Genomic DNA, 13,642 nt, shown 5'->3' with positions numbered 1-13,642 from the left:
TGTTTTATAATGAAATTAACATAATCTATATACAGGATGAACCGAAATTCGCGCACTCTGCGTCGCAGCGTGACTCCTCACATTCTTTCTTTCTTATTCTGCTTACTTCCAAGGTTGGTTTTACCCTCAGACTCAGCGAGGGATCCCACGTCTACCACCTCAAGGGCAGTGTCCTGGAGGGTGAGACATTGGGTTGGCGGATACAACTGGGGAGAATGACCAGTACCTTGCCCAGGCCGCCTCACCTGCAATGCTGAACAGGGGCCTTAGTGGGGATTGGAAGATTGGAAGGGATAGACAGGGAAGAGGGAAGGAAGCGGCCGTGGCCTTAAGTTAGGTACCATCCCGGCATCTGCCTGAAAGAGAAGTGGGAAACCACGGAAAACCAGGATGGCCGAGGTGGGAATCGAACCCACCTCTACTCAGTTGACCTCCCGAGGTTGAGTGGACCCCGTTCCAGCCCTCGTACCACTTTTCAAATTTCGTGGCAGAGCCGGGATTCGAACCCGGGCCTCCGGGGATGGCAGCTAATCACACTAACCACTACCCCACAGAGTTCGTCCTGCGAGTATATCCAGCAGAAAAAGGACGTTGAAAAGTGGCATTCTGGCAACACTGTAACCACATGTAGGGTACCTACCTCTACCACGACTAGTACGTAGTGTACAGTTAGTGAAGTGGATAGAGTTTCGGGTCAGCATGCAGGAGGCCGAGGGGTCGATCCTGGGTTGAGGCGCATGTTTTTTATTCCGTAAATATAGTCCAGGTGGTATGGTATCTGGCATCTTAATCATCAGCAGCGAATAAAGTCACGCCCACCACTTGGAAAGGGCGTCTTTCAAAACTGACCAATGAAAATGATTGTTCGTCCATTTCTAGGATCGTAGTATGGAAGTGCAAATGGTTTCTAGAGGACCCGCTGCAATCGCTGTTGACGATTAAGATGCCAGATACCACACCACCTGGACTATATTTACGAAATAAAAAACATACGCCTCAACCCAGGATCGACCCCTCGACCTCCTGCATGCTAATCCAAAACTCTACCCACTGCACCAACTGTACAGCACGATAAATACGCGCTGACAGTTGTAGTTATGCTACATGTGGTTACAGTGTTGCCAGATTGCCACTCTTCAACGTCCTTTTTCTGCCGGATATACTCGCAGGTCGAACTTTTGTGAGATATTTTTTTTTATTGCTGGCATGTGGGGAGTCGCGCTGCGACGCCCGAGTGTGCGAATTTCGGTTTATCCTGTATATAGATTATGTGAATTTCATTATAAAACACTACATAAACATTAATTTCATTATTTACTTAATCAGTTAACTCTCCAGGGTTGGCTTTTCTCTCGGAGTTAGCAAGGGACTCCACCTCTAACGCCGCAAGGGCAGTGTCCTGGATCGTGAGACACTTGGTCGGGGATTTGCGTTTGCCTAAGAGAAAAAGTGGGAAAACACTTCAAGGATGGCTGAGGCGGGAATCGAACGCACTATCTCTTCCAATCTTCCCATCACCCCAAGGCCTCCTGTTCAGTATGGAGGGTGGGCGAAGCACTGGTCCTCCCCCAGTCGTATCCCCAGACTTAAGCAGGACTAATGAATGTTTATGAATAGCACCCGTATACCTTAATAGTGGTAAATGAAGTATATTAGCAAATTCAAAATATTATAGTCCGCTTCTGTGGTGTAGTAGTGAGTGTGATTAGTTGCCACCCCCGGAGGTCCGGGTTCGATTCCCGGCTCTGCTACGAAATTTGAATAGTAGTACGAGGTTCGCTCAGCCTGAGGAGATCATGTATTTTATCATTCGTAAGTTGAACTAGTGCTGACTCTTGTGTCATAAGTCTTTACACTGTTGTCCTACATACATTATGAAATGGAGTGAATATGACCGCATGAATTGATGTGGTGTAGTGGTTAGTGTGATTAGCTGCCACCCTCGGAGGCCCTGGTTCGATTCCCGGCTCTGCCACGAAATTTTAAAAGTGGTACGAGGGTTGGAACCGGGTCCACTCAGCCTCGGGAGGTGAACTGAGTAGAGGTGGGTTCGATTCCCACCTCAGCCATCCTGGAAGTGGTTTTCCGTGGTTTCCCACTTCTCCTCCAGGCAAATGCTGGGATGGTACCTAACTTAAGGCCACGGCCGCTTCCTTCCTTCTTCCTTGCCTATCCTTTCCAATCTTCTCATCCTCCATCAAGGCCCCTGTTCAGCATAGCAGGTGAGGCCGCCTGGGCGAGGTACTGGTCATTCTCCCCAGTTTTATCCCCGACCCAATGTCTCACGCTCCAGGACACTGCCCTTGAGGCGGTAGAGGTGGGATCCCTCGGTGAGTCCGAGGAAAAAACCAACCCTGGAGGGTAAGCAGATTAAGAAAGAAAAAAGATTTGATGAATGATAGATTACAATACTGAACTGCGATCAAGCATGCATGAGTGAATAAACACTCTTCTCCCCCAGTCTGGGGTAGCCACAAACTGGCGAGAGAGAATTCAGTAATGTATGATTGATTGGATTGATTGATTGATTGATTTCAACCTACCGCTACGGAACCCCAGCATCTAACGAGAGAATATTCCATTATGGATGAACGACTGACCTGCAGACGTATAACTAGACAAAACAAACGATATCGCTCAAAGCACAGCTATCACAAACGACTTCATTCTCCAGACGAAACAACTACACCACTTCAGGATGAGAAATGCGCGAAGTAACCTCCAAGAAGTATTGGCAGAGACAGTCAGATGGCTGTTATCTGGTGCCGCCAAGCAGGCCGATCAGTACTCTCCATAATTATGGAACTTTAAAAACGAATAACTTCTTTTCTTCTTTCGAGCAAAGTAAACATTGCAGCTCTATTATAGTTGCAGCGCAATACGTGCCTTCCCAATGACAACCACTGTCCGACTCGTTGGCTGAATGGTCAGCGTCCTGGCCTTCGGTTCAGAGGGTCCCGGGTTCGATTCCCGGCCGGGTCGGGGATTTTAACCTTCATTGGTTAATTCCAATGGCCCGGGGGCTGGGTGTTTGTGCTGTCCCCAACATCCCTGCAACTCACACACCACATATAACACACAGTTACCTACACACGGCAGATGCCGCCCACACTCACCGCAGGGTCTGCCTTACAAGGGCTGCACTCGGCTAGAAATAGCCACACGAAATTAATTAAAATGACAACCACTACCTTTTTTTTTCGATATAGGCCTACTGTACATCCAGTCGAACGAATTGGCTACGCCGTACCAGTCATTTTAAATATGAGCTTGCATTCGGAAGGTAGCGAGTTCGAGCCTCACAGTTGGCAGCCCAGAAGATGGTTTTTTCATGGTTTCCCCACATTCGTACCAGGCGAATGCCAGGACTGTTCCTTGGTTAGCACTCTTGCAGTTCTAGCTTTTCCATCGTTGACAAGGACGTATGTTAATGCTTCCTGTTATATATAATGCATGTACAACGTGACAGAGTCTCCGTGGCTCAGATGGCAGCGCCCGGCCTCTCACCGCTGGGTTCCGTGGTTCAAATCCCGGTCACTCCACGTGAGATTCGTGGTGGACAAAGCGGAGGCGGCACAGGTTTTTCTCCGGGTACTTCGGTTTTCCCTGTCATATTTCATTCCAGCAACACACTCCAGTATCATTTCATTTGTCAGTCATTAATCATTGCCCCGGAGGAGTGCGACAGGCTTCGGCAGCCGGCATAATTCCTATCCTCGCTACTTGATGGGGGCTTCATTCATTCCATTCCTGACCCGGTCGAATGACTGGAAACAGGCTGTGGTAAACTAGCTATTGCCTGCTATATTTACCTTTCATCACACTTATTCACTACTCAGTCCTGGTTACAGAACATAAAGGAGGGCAGTGTACTCACCTGCTGTATCTGCTTGATCGAAATATAAATAATGTGAACGTGGAGTTGTTCACTCACTGCTATAGTTCAGACTGGAAAACTGCACGTGTCAGCGGCTATTACCATGCTAGGAAACCACCTTCATCGCAGTTATCTACCCTGCAAAGATAAGCAGTAGGTAATAATATCCAACATGTTTGCATAAGCAACACAGTATAGTAGCCACGTAATTCATTACATGCCAAGCACAGCACATACGTGTTCCTAGGAAGCTACTACCACCAAGGAGTAGTTTAAGTTTTCGCCTTTTCTATCTAGTTATCTAAGTGGCATTGGTCGCGTAATACTATTAGTTTGAATTTGAGAGACTGTAGATCGGGAACTCCAGCGCTGAAGATGAGGTTTCATGGTTTCTCTTCTTCACACCAGGCAGACGCAGCTTCACTGATGCCTATACCTAATGTCGCCGAAAACTTACCTGTGTTCGTGCATCATTAAACAGCTAGAATATAAAACCCTCATGTACATCTGACGGAAGTGCAATACACGGCATAAGACTAGTTTCATTTCAGACGTTCAGTATGTCAACTTCAAGATTCCGTGGCTTTGACGGCAGTGCTCCAGCCTCTCACCCCTGGGCTCCGCGATTCATATCACGATGACTCCATGTGAGATGTGTGCTAGACGAAGCGGACAGGTTTTTCTCGGGGTCCGGACAGTTCCAGACACTGACTCTTCCACACACTGCCAAAAATAGACACTTCCCCACAACCTTTGGACGCGGCTACCTGATTGATGACTCAGAAATGATCTCGACTGACAATTCCACACACATCTTCCCCCACCCAAAGGCTACCATCCACTTCCGGCACTGCCGGTCACTGTTCTAAGGGGGTAATCCCACAGAGCGTAGAATAACCAGAGCGGCATACAGTGGTGGCGTGCAAAATGCACTATACTTATACACTTCAAAAGCTAGTATGGGGAGGAGCCCTTAGAAATTTCTCATTTTTATTGTACTTCTACACATAATATTATACAGCGGAAGATTATAAAAATTTTAAATAGCCGCGTCAAATAATGTAGCCTATAATAAATGTACGAGAAGTGGATGGTGCTTGGTAGCAATTTCACATCTCGATTGGAATGTCTTGGTTGTCTTCTTTTTTTTTTTGCTAGTTGTTTTACGTCGCACCGACACAGATAGGTCTTACGGCGACGATGGGACAGGAAAGGTCTAGGAGTGGGAAGGAAGCGGCCGTGGCTTTAAGGTACAGCCCCAGCATTTGCCTGGTGTGAAAATGGGAAACCACGGAAAACCATTTTCAGAGCTGCCGACAGTGGGGTTCGAACCTACTATCTCCCGAATACTGGATACTGGCCGCACTTAAGCGACTGCAGCTATCGAGCTCGGTTCTTGGTTGTCTAGCCAGTTTTCAACAAAGTAGTAAAAAAACTGTCTAAGTTTGGAACTTTCTGGAGCTTGAGAGTATTTCCACTCACCCATCGTGCACGTCTTAAGACTTTAAAAACGCAAGTGCTGCGCACATACGGACATGAAGGCTGATTTCGCTATTCTCTCGGTACTCCACCGACTATCCGAGATCCTGTACTTTTCTCCATAAGCATTTTGTCGTGTAAAAATGGCAGCCATGCATTTTTGTTGTTGGATTTTCTTCTTGCAGAGAAGAAATGACACCAGTTTCAAAATCCACGTTTGTATTTTCTGGTCTCTACTCCGGCACAGGACAAAGAACGCTGTTGAGGGCTGGAACAACCTACTCAACAATCTTGTCGGGAGACCTCATCCCAAATTAAGAGAGATTGTCAAAGTGTTGAAGACGGAAGCTGAGAAGACAAACTGCCCATTCCTAAAGGCTGAGATCAAGATGGAAGGGGAAAAAAGACGAAAATATGTCAAACTAGAGAAAATCCAGAAAAAATTGGAAAATGACAAAAAAATGAAGTTTTCTGAAGGCAGTTGCCTATTCACAGAAAATGGAGTAGATTAATAATTATTATTGTTGAGAAAATTGGACCAAAACCAAAAATACAAAAAAATAAATTTAAAAAACGAAGCCGGAAAAGCTGATTTTAAACACGGCAAAATGATAACACCAAAATGATCAATTCTGTTACTTTGCCAGTCCAAAGCCTGGATAAAGTGTAATGGAAATCAGACACTGCATATATTTTATTTCAATGGAAATTACGTTACATCAATGATATTTTCCAGAACGTATTAGTAATGATAATAAAGTACCTAGACCGAGCGCCTTCTTCACTGCTTCGGCAATTCACCAGGGCGAACTCGCTACGCTCGTTCACATCAGTTAATTAAAATATACATTTGGTTTAAACATTATATATTTTAAAGTATATTTTGGGCTCAGTTGTAAGTAGCCGTTTTCGAGATAAGCCGGACATACACACGCACGCACAGCTGCTTTATTAGTATAGATATATTATTATTAGTACAGTATAGACTAATAATAATATATTATTAATATTTTTTGGGAGGCGGCGGGAGGTAGTTTGTGGGGGGGGGGTCGCGCTGTAGCCTTGGGGGGAGGGGATTTGTGTGGAACTGTCAGTCGAGATTATTTCTGAGTCCTTAATCAGGTAGCCACGTCCAAGGGCTGTGTGAAAGTGTCAGTATTTTTGGCAGTGTGTGAAAGTGTCAGTGCGGGGAACTGTCATGTAACCGTTTTTCTCTGGATATTCCCGTTTTCCCAGCCATCTTTCATTCCAGCAACGCTCTCCAATATAATTTCATTTGTCAGTCAGTCATTAATCATTGCCTCAGAGGAGTGCGACAGGCTTCGGCAGCCGGCACAGTTCCTATCCTCGCCGCTAGATGAGGGCTTCATTCATTTCATTCCTGATCCGGTCGAATGACTGGAAACAGGCTAGGGATTTTCATGTTCAATATGTCAACTTCCGACTGTAGCGTGGTTGCAATTTAAAGTGGGAAAATTCACGCGGTGTCTCTGCCTGTAGTAGGCGGTACAATGCCAGCCATAGTTTAGTCGAAAGAGTAAACTAAACCTCACAGGAAAATGGTCTAAGATGTGTTCCAAAATCTTAGTTATTATTATTATTATTATTATTATTATTATTATTATTATTATTATTATTATTGCCTCCGTGGCTCAGACGGCAGCGCGTCGACCTCTCACCGCTGGATACCGTGGTTCAAATCCCGGTCATTCCATGTGAGATTTGTGCTGGACAAAGCGGAGGCGGGACAGGTTTTTCTCCGGGTACTCCGGTTTTCCCTGTCATCTTTCATTCCAGCAACACTCTCCATTCTAATTTCGTATCATCTATCAGTCATTAATATCCATCACTTTGGGAGTGGCGACTCCATCCTAATAATAGCCTATATATGATTCATTCATTACATCCCTGACCCGGTCAATGACTGGAAAACAGGTTGTAGGTTTTCATTTTTATTATTATTATTATTATTATTATTATTATTATTATTATTATTGTCGTCTTTATTAATGGTGAAGTTAGCGCTACTGGCCCTGTCTTACACTTAACCATATTCTAAAATATGATCATGATATAATTAGATATAATATAAGATTTAATAAGATATATGTAAGATTTGTAAGATAAGATATAAGTAAGATTATAATCTTACTTAACAAATGCAACGTAATGTATTTACTGTAAGTATATCCTACATAGTCTAATTTAAAATCTTAAGAACAAATGTAACCATTTATTCACACAATCATACAGCATTCACTCAGGCAGTTTTATAGTTTAGAAAATAACTTCGGCAAGTAGATCTAAAGTCAAGTTAGTAGATATTCTAATATTCACTAGAACAGAGTTTCAGAGTCTGGCATCAGACACTTGGAACGACCGTTAGAAAATAGTAGTTTTGTTGCTGAGAATGGCAATGGTGAACAAGGAAGCAGGTAGAATAGTAAGAAGAATAGTAGGGTTGTGGTTCAGTCAACAGTCGATACACTAGAGCAGCGGTATTCAAAATTTTTGGTTGGCGTACCCCCAAAATAATTTTTTACATTAGTACCTTCGAAATACCACTTTTTTGCGATTATACCAGAAATATGATAGTTGCTGGATTTTGTAAATGATATAAATTCATCAAGGATGAGCTGTGTGTTTAATAGAAAAATGTTAATGTAAATTGTATAGTACTGTATTTTAGGAAAAATGTCTTTTTTTAACTTAAAATGTAGTTGTTGAGAATAATGTATTTTTGTGTATCATTTGCCACCAAGGTAGCGACCTCATTTGCAAATAAAGTAATTCGATTTGATGACAAGTAATATTTTATTATACTTCTTCTTCCGCAGCTTATCCCACTTGCTTAGGATCCCTACACGCACTACAGCATGAAAGAGTTTTGGCCGGGGATTGAAGGTCGCATGACACCCCGGGACCGAGCAACACCAGGAATCAAACCACGTTCGCCGAGATGACAGGGAATTAGCTAATCCTCAACACCACCCTGTTTCGCAATAATAACGATAATGTATTGTATATAATCGTCGCTGGGCAAAGGAAACTAATTCCTTCGGAGTAAAGTTTACAGAAGAAGTCGAAAACCGAGCGGACAGCAATGGCCAGAGAACTGTTCCTGGCATTTTCATTGCTTAATGATAGCCCAGTTATTCGACCATAGGAGTCCTCTGTTCCCTTCTCAGGCAACGCAAGCCTTCACAAGACAGATTGAGAAAAGTGGTTTTCTCGTGAGTGGAATTACGAGATTTGCATTGCCTGCAAAAATTTACGTACGAGTATAATGAATTATTAAGGCAACAATTACTACTGTCCTATATACAACACTGCTAAGACAAAATTGAAATTAATGAGTGGAATTCGAAACAAAAAATAAAACAAGAGCAATGCGGTATAAGAAAGCATTTTTACAAACCAAGTCAATGGGAGATACAAAATGATACACATTTTAGAATGAATATTTCGGAAAGGGGACTATAGTGGTAGACAAGAACATTAAATCAAAACAAGATTTTATTGAAAATGAGGAGGCTCAACTCTTTTCTGAACTGTTCACTGAAAACGGTTAGAAGCTACGGTAAATTTGCCCACCCCTTCAGACGACCCCATGTACCACACTTTGAATACCAATGCACTAGAGTAACGGTGTGCAACTTATGTGGTTTGACGAATTTTAAACAGCCTTATCTTTCAAAATAGGGTGCTACATGAGGAGAGTAATGATGTATGATTGTGTGAGTAAACGGTTACATATTAGTTCTTGAGATATTAAATTAATCTTGTACATTAATTTAATGCTTTTTGTAGTTTACTGGTCTGTTCACTAGTCGCACGAATAAGTACATGCCAATAACTAAATAACGTCAGTACGAGTGAACTAATCTAATTTTTAAAATTAGTGGGAGATACTATTGTTGATAACTGAGAGGATGAAGATAAGAATGTACTCTTCGGGAGATAGTAGGTTCGAACCCCACTGTCGGCAGCCCTGAAAATGGTTCACACCAGGCAAATGCTGGGGCTGTACCTTAATTAAGGCCACGGCCGCTTCCTTCCCTTTCCTAGCCCTTTCCCATCCCATCGTCGCCATAAGACCTATCTGTGTCGGTGCGACGTAAAGCATCTAGCAAAAAAAAAAAAATGTACTCTCCTGCATACACTGGTTATGTGTCCATTCCAGTTCAGATTTTCAGTCATAATGATATGAGGTTATACTGCGATTGAGCAAGTAATATTAACATGAGTTAACTATTATGCTATTAATGCGACAAAAAATACAATATACACAATGTAATGACATGATCAGACTTGCAGGAGAGTCGCGTCATACTGGACCCTGACGTCATGGCTATCAGAAGTACGTGAAGCGCGACGCTCGGCTCACTAATCGATTATGTCCCCCGTTGGGTCCGCAAGTTCCCAAGCTGAGTTACAAAACTTCGCGAACCAGCGCACTGTATCCATCGTTCATGTTCTTTCCAGGAGTGAATTTTGGCATGATTTCCTTAAAGCAGCTTTACAAGTTTAAAAGAAGAATACTTATTTCAGTTAAGTTTGGAGACGAGGTGGCGATTGTTATTGTTTGAGTCATCAGTCCATAGACTGGTTTGATGCAGCTTCCATGCCACCCTATCCTGTGCTAAACTTTTCATTTCTGCGTAACTACTACATCCTACATCTGCTCTATTCTTCTCGTCATATTCGTACCTTGGTCTACCCCTACCGTTCTTACCAATTACACTTCCCTCAAAAACCAGATGTACAAATCCTGGGTGTCTTAAGATGTGTCCCATCATTCTATTTCTTCTTCTGGTCAAATTTAGCCAAATTGATCTCCTCTGACCAACTCGATTCAGTATCTCTTCATTTGTGATTCCATCTACTCATCTTACCTTCAGCATTCTTCTGTAACACCACATTTCAAAAGCTTCTATTTTATTTATTTCTGGGCTAGTTATCGCCCATGTTTCACTTCCATACAGTGCCACACTCCACACGAAAGTCTTCAAAAACATATTTCTAATTCCTATATCAAAGTTCGAGGTGAACACATTTCTTTTCTTTAGAAAGGCCTTCCTTGCTTGTGCTAGTCTGAATGTTAAGTCGTCCTTACTTCTACCATCATTAGTTGTTTTACTACCTAAGTAACAACAGTTATCTACAGTACTTCCTTTAAGACTTAATTTCCTTATCTAATATTTCCTGCATCACCTGACCTTGTTCGACCGCACTCTATTCCATAATTCCAAAACAAAAGTAATGGAGTGCGTTCGAACAAAACACATAATTCCAAAACAATATTGATAAGATGAGGTATATACAATACATATTGAAATGCATATGAGGAACTCGTGGTACTGATCACACTGAGATGAAAATAATCAGAGCAAAGGATTGAATTAGGTGTTCCGGGACTTTTACAGGACGCTCCTACCCTTTTGTCTGAAGTGAGTAATATGGGAATAAGTTTGTTTAATTCTACACACATAATGTCTGCTGTCAACTTAAAGCGACCTCTCGGCTAGATTAGACCGTTAAGCAGCGCTCGTGATACTGGATGAAAAGTCTACAAAAGACGATGATGAAAGACCACTGCCTGTTTCGAGTCATTCGACCGGGTTAGGAATGGAATGGAATGAATGAATGAATGAAGACCCCATCTAGCGCTGACGATAGAAGTTGAGGCACTCAGTGAGAGTGGGCTATGCCATAGTTAAATATAACTGATATTTTGAGTTTTGAGTTTGTCCTAATAAAGAGAAAAATGTCCCTGTTAACATATACTTTATTGTTTGCGATCACAAAGTATTCATTTCAAACTCTTTAGGAAAAATATTTACAAGATGTAATTCCATCATTTAATCGTCTACTTAGGCCCTTTTCACCTGCAAACAAACAAAATATCCTTGCATTACAATAGATTCATCTGCTCTGTAATGTTACCTCCTTTTCCTTCTCTTTTTTTCACAAAATTTTCTTTCCTCCAATTAATTACGATATCACACGGAGAAAAGCATCAGCCCATCTTTCCGTCCATCCATCAACTTTCCTGTCAGTCTAACTCATTACTAACCCAAAAAATTACCTTCATTACCTGATTACTATAGATCTCTTGTTCCTTCACAAAAGGTATTTAGGTCTTCAATTAAATCGAATAGTGAATGAATGCCAAGGTAAACAAAACATTTCAGTACCTTCAGATATCGGAGTCTCCATGGACGTCCTCAGCTGTACTCTACTCAGTACTCTGTACAGTATACAGCATGATGATTCTGCGGTATATACGGTAGAAGAGACATCAAATCCTGATCTTCAGCTTTATTCATTTTTCCTCCTGTAGGACGGGAATTTTTCACAGAATATGTAAAACATACGTGCCTTCTTCTTGAATTGTAATTATTTTATTTGAGTTAATTTATGCTACTGCATTCTTGCCGACTTTCAAATAAAAATAAACATTTGCATTATAGTCACCAGTGTTTTAGATCACACAAAGTATACTGTATATCATTCTTTTCGGTTTATATAAGTTTGTGGTATCGCTGATATCCTCTAAACCTAAGTTTCTACACACTTATGCCTTTTCTTTTTCATTTATCATTATTACTATTTTTTTCACAACTACACCCTGTTATTTCTTCACCGCCCGTCATGATGTACACAGTTAACACGTGCATGAGAACAGCCGCAGCTATTGGCTAGCTTGCGAAGCCGACAGTTCTATAGGCTTGGCACAGCTCACTGCCTCGCAGTATAAACGTGAGATGTGCAATTTACATAAAGCAAGTTATTAAAAAAAAGAGGGAAGAAGCTAAGGATGTGCTCGATATAATGCACACTGAAAGATGAATGAAATGCCCTACACGAGGGTACCAATAACTCAAATCTACTAATTTCTCGGCATAGCCCACTCTCTCACTCAATGCCTCAATTGTGCCGGCTGCTGAAGCTTGTCGGACTCCTCTGGGGCAATGATTAATGACAAGGATGAAAAGAAATTATATTGGAGAGTGTTGCAGGAATTAAAGATGACAGGGAAAATCAGAGTACCCGGAGAAAAACCTGTTTCGCCTCCGCTTTGTCCAGCACAAAACTCACATGGAGTGACCGGGATTTCAACCACGGAACCCAGGGGTGAGAGGCCGGCGCGCTGACGCCTGAGCCACGGAGGCTACAATAATATTATTATTATTATTATTATTATTATTATTATTATTATTAATAATAATAATAATTCTACACACCGGGCGAGTTGGCCGTGCGCGTAGAGGCGCGCGGCTGTGAGCTTGCATCCGGGAGATAGTAGGTTCGAACCCCACTATCGGCAGCCCTGAAGATGGTTTTCCGTGGTTTCCCATTTTCACTCCAGGCAAATGCTGGGGCTGTACCTTAATTAAGGCCACGGCCGCTTCCTTCCAACTCCTAGGCCTTTCCTATCCCATCGTCGCCATAAGACCTATCTGTGTCGGTGCGACGTAAAGCCCCTAGCAAAAAAAAATAATTCTACACACAGGGAAGAGCTGATTGAACAACATGGAGAACACCATCTAAAATCTGTACCATATTGTACGAAGACGAGTGGTACAAACAAGCAGCTAATATGATACGAGGTTGGGGTTGATTTTAACAGTAACCATAGTTAATCAATACCAACCTGATTAGGTTGAGTCCGGTACCAACCGCGTGTCTGCCGATTAATCAGAAACTCGTCTCCTTCAGGTCATCCAGAATTTTCTCCCCCTTCTGTAAAATAATACAATAAAAATAAATAAAAGTCATGGGACAGACAGACGGGCATACAGATAGACAGTGAGGTGTGTGTGCAATTAATTTCCAAGAAAAATGCCAAACTAACTCGCGTTCTGAATTGCTCAAGCCAATGTTACTATTATGCAGATGTCACCATGTTTAAGTAAGTTTATTTACTTTAGTTAAAACTAATATGTACACTTAATGACACAAAAACTGAGCGGTTTCTCGTACAGAAGAATACCTGGTCCCGAGCTATAGTCTCGTTATAAAATAGTCCTCGTCACACTCTTTAATTTGTTGAGTACACACTTCCCCACGTAGTTTTATTTTGTAAGGAAAGCGACAAGCAACCGCAACGTTTAGACAATTTAGAGGGAATGTTCTAATTTAAGCTCGTTCTAAAAGATTAAAAGTACACCCTCTTATTGGGCAAGTGCAGACAAACCTCCGTGTAGTAACTAGCCAAAAATATTTCTCTGTAGTTCTTCACTTAGATCATGCTTGTACTCGACTACATTTTGTTTGTCGAGA

Source organism: Anabrus simplex, chromosome 2 (genome assembly GCF_040414725.1).
Source record: "Anabrus simplex isolate iqAnaSimp1 chromosome 2, ASM4041472v1, whole genome shotgun sequence".
In the NCBI taxonomy this organism is placed as follows: Eukaryota; Metazoa; Arthropoda; class Insecta; order Orthoptera; family Tettigoniidae; genus Anabrus; species Anabrus simplex.
Note: the sequence above shows the minus strand (reverse complement) of the source record.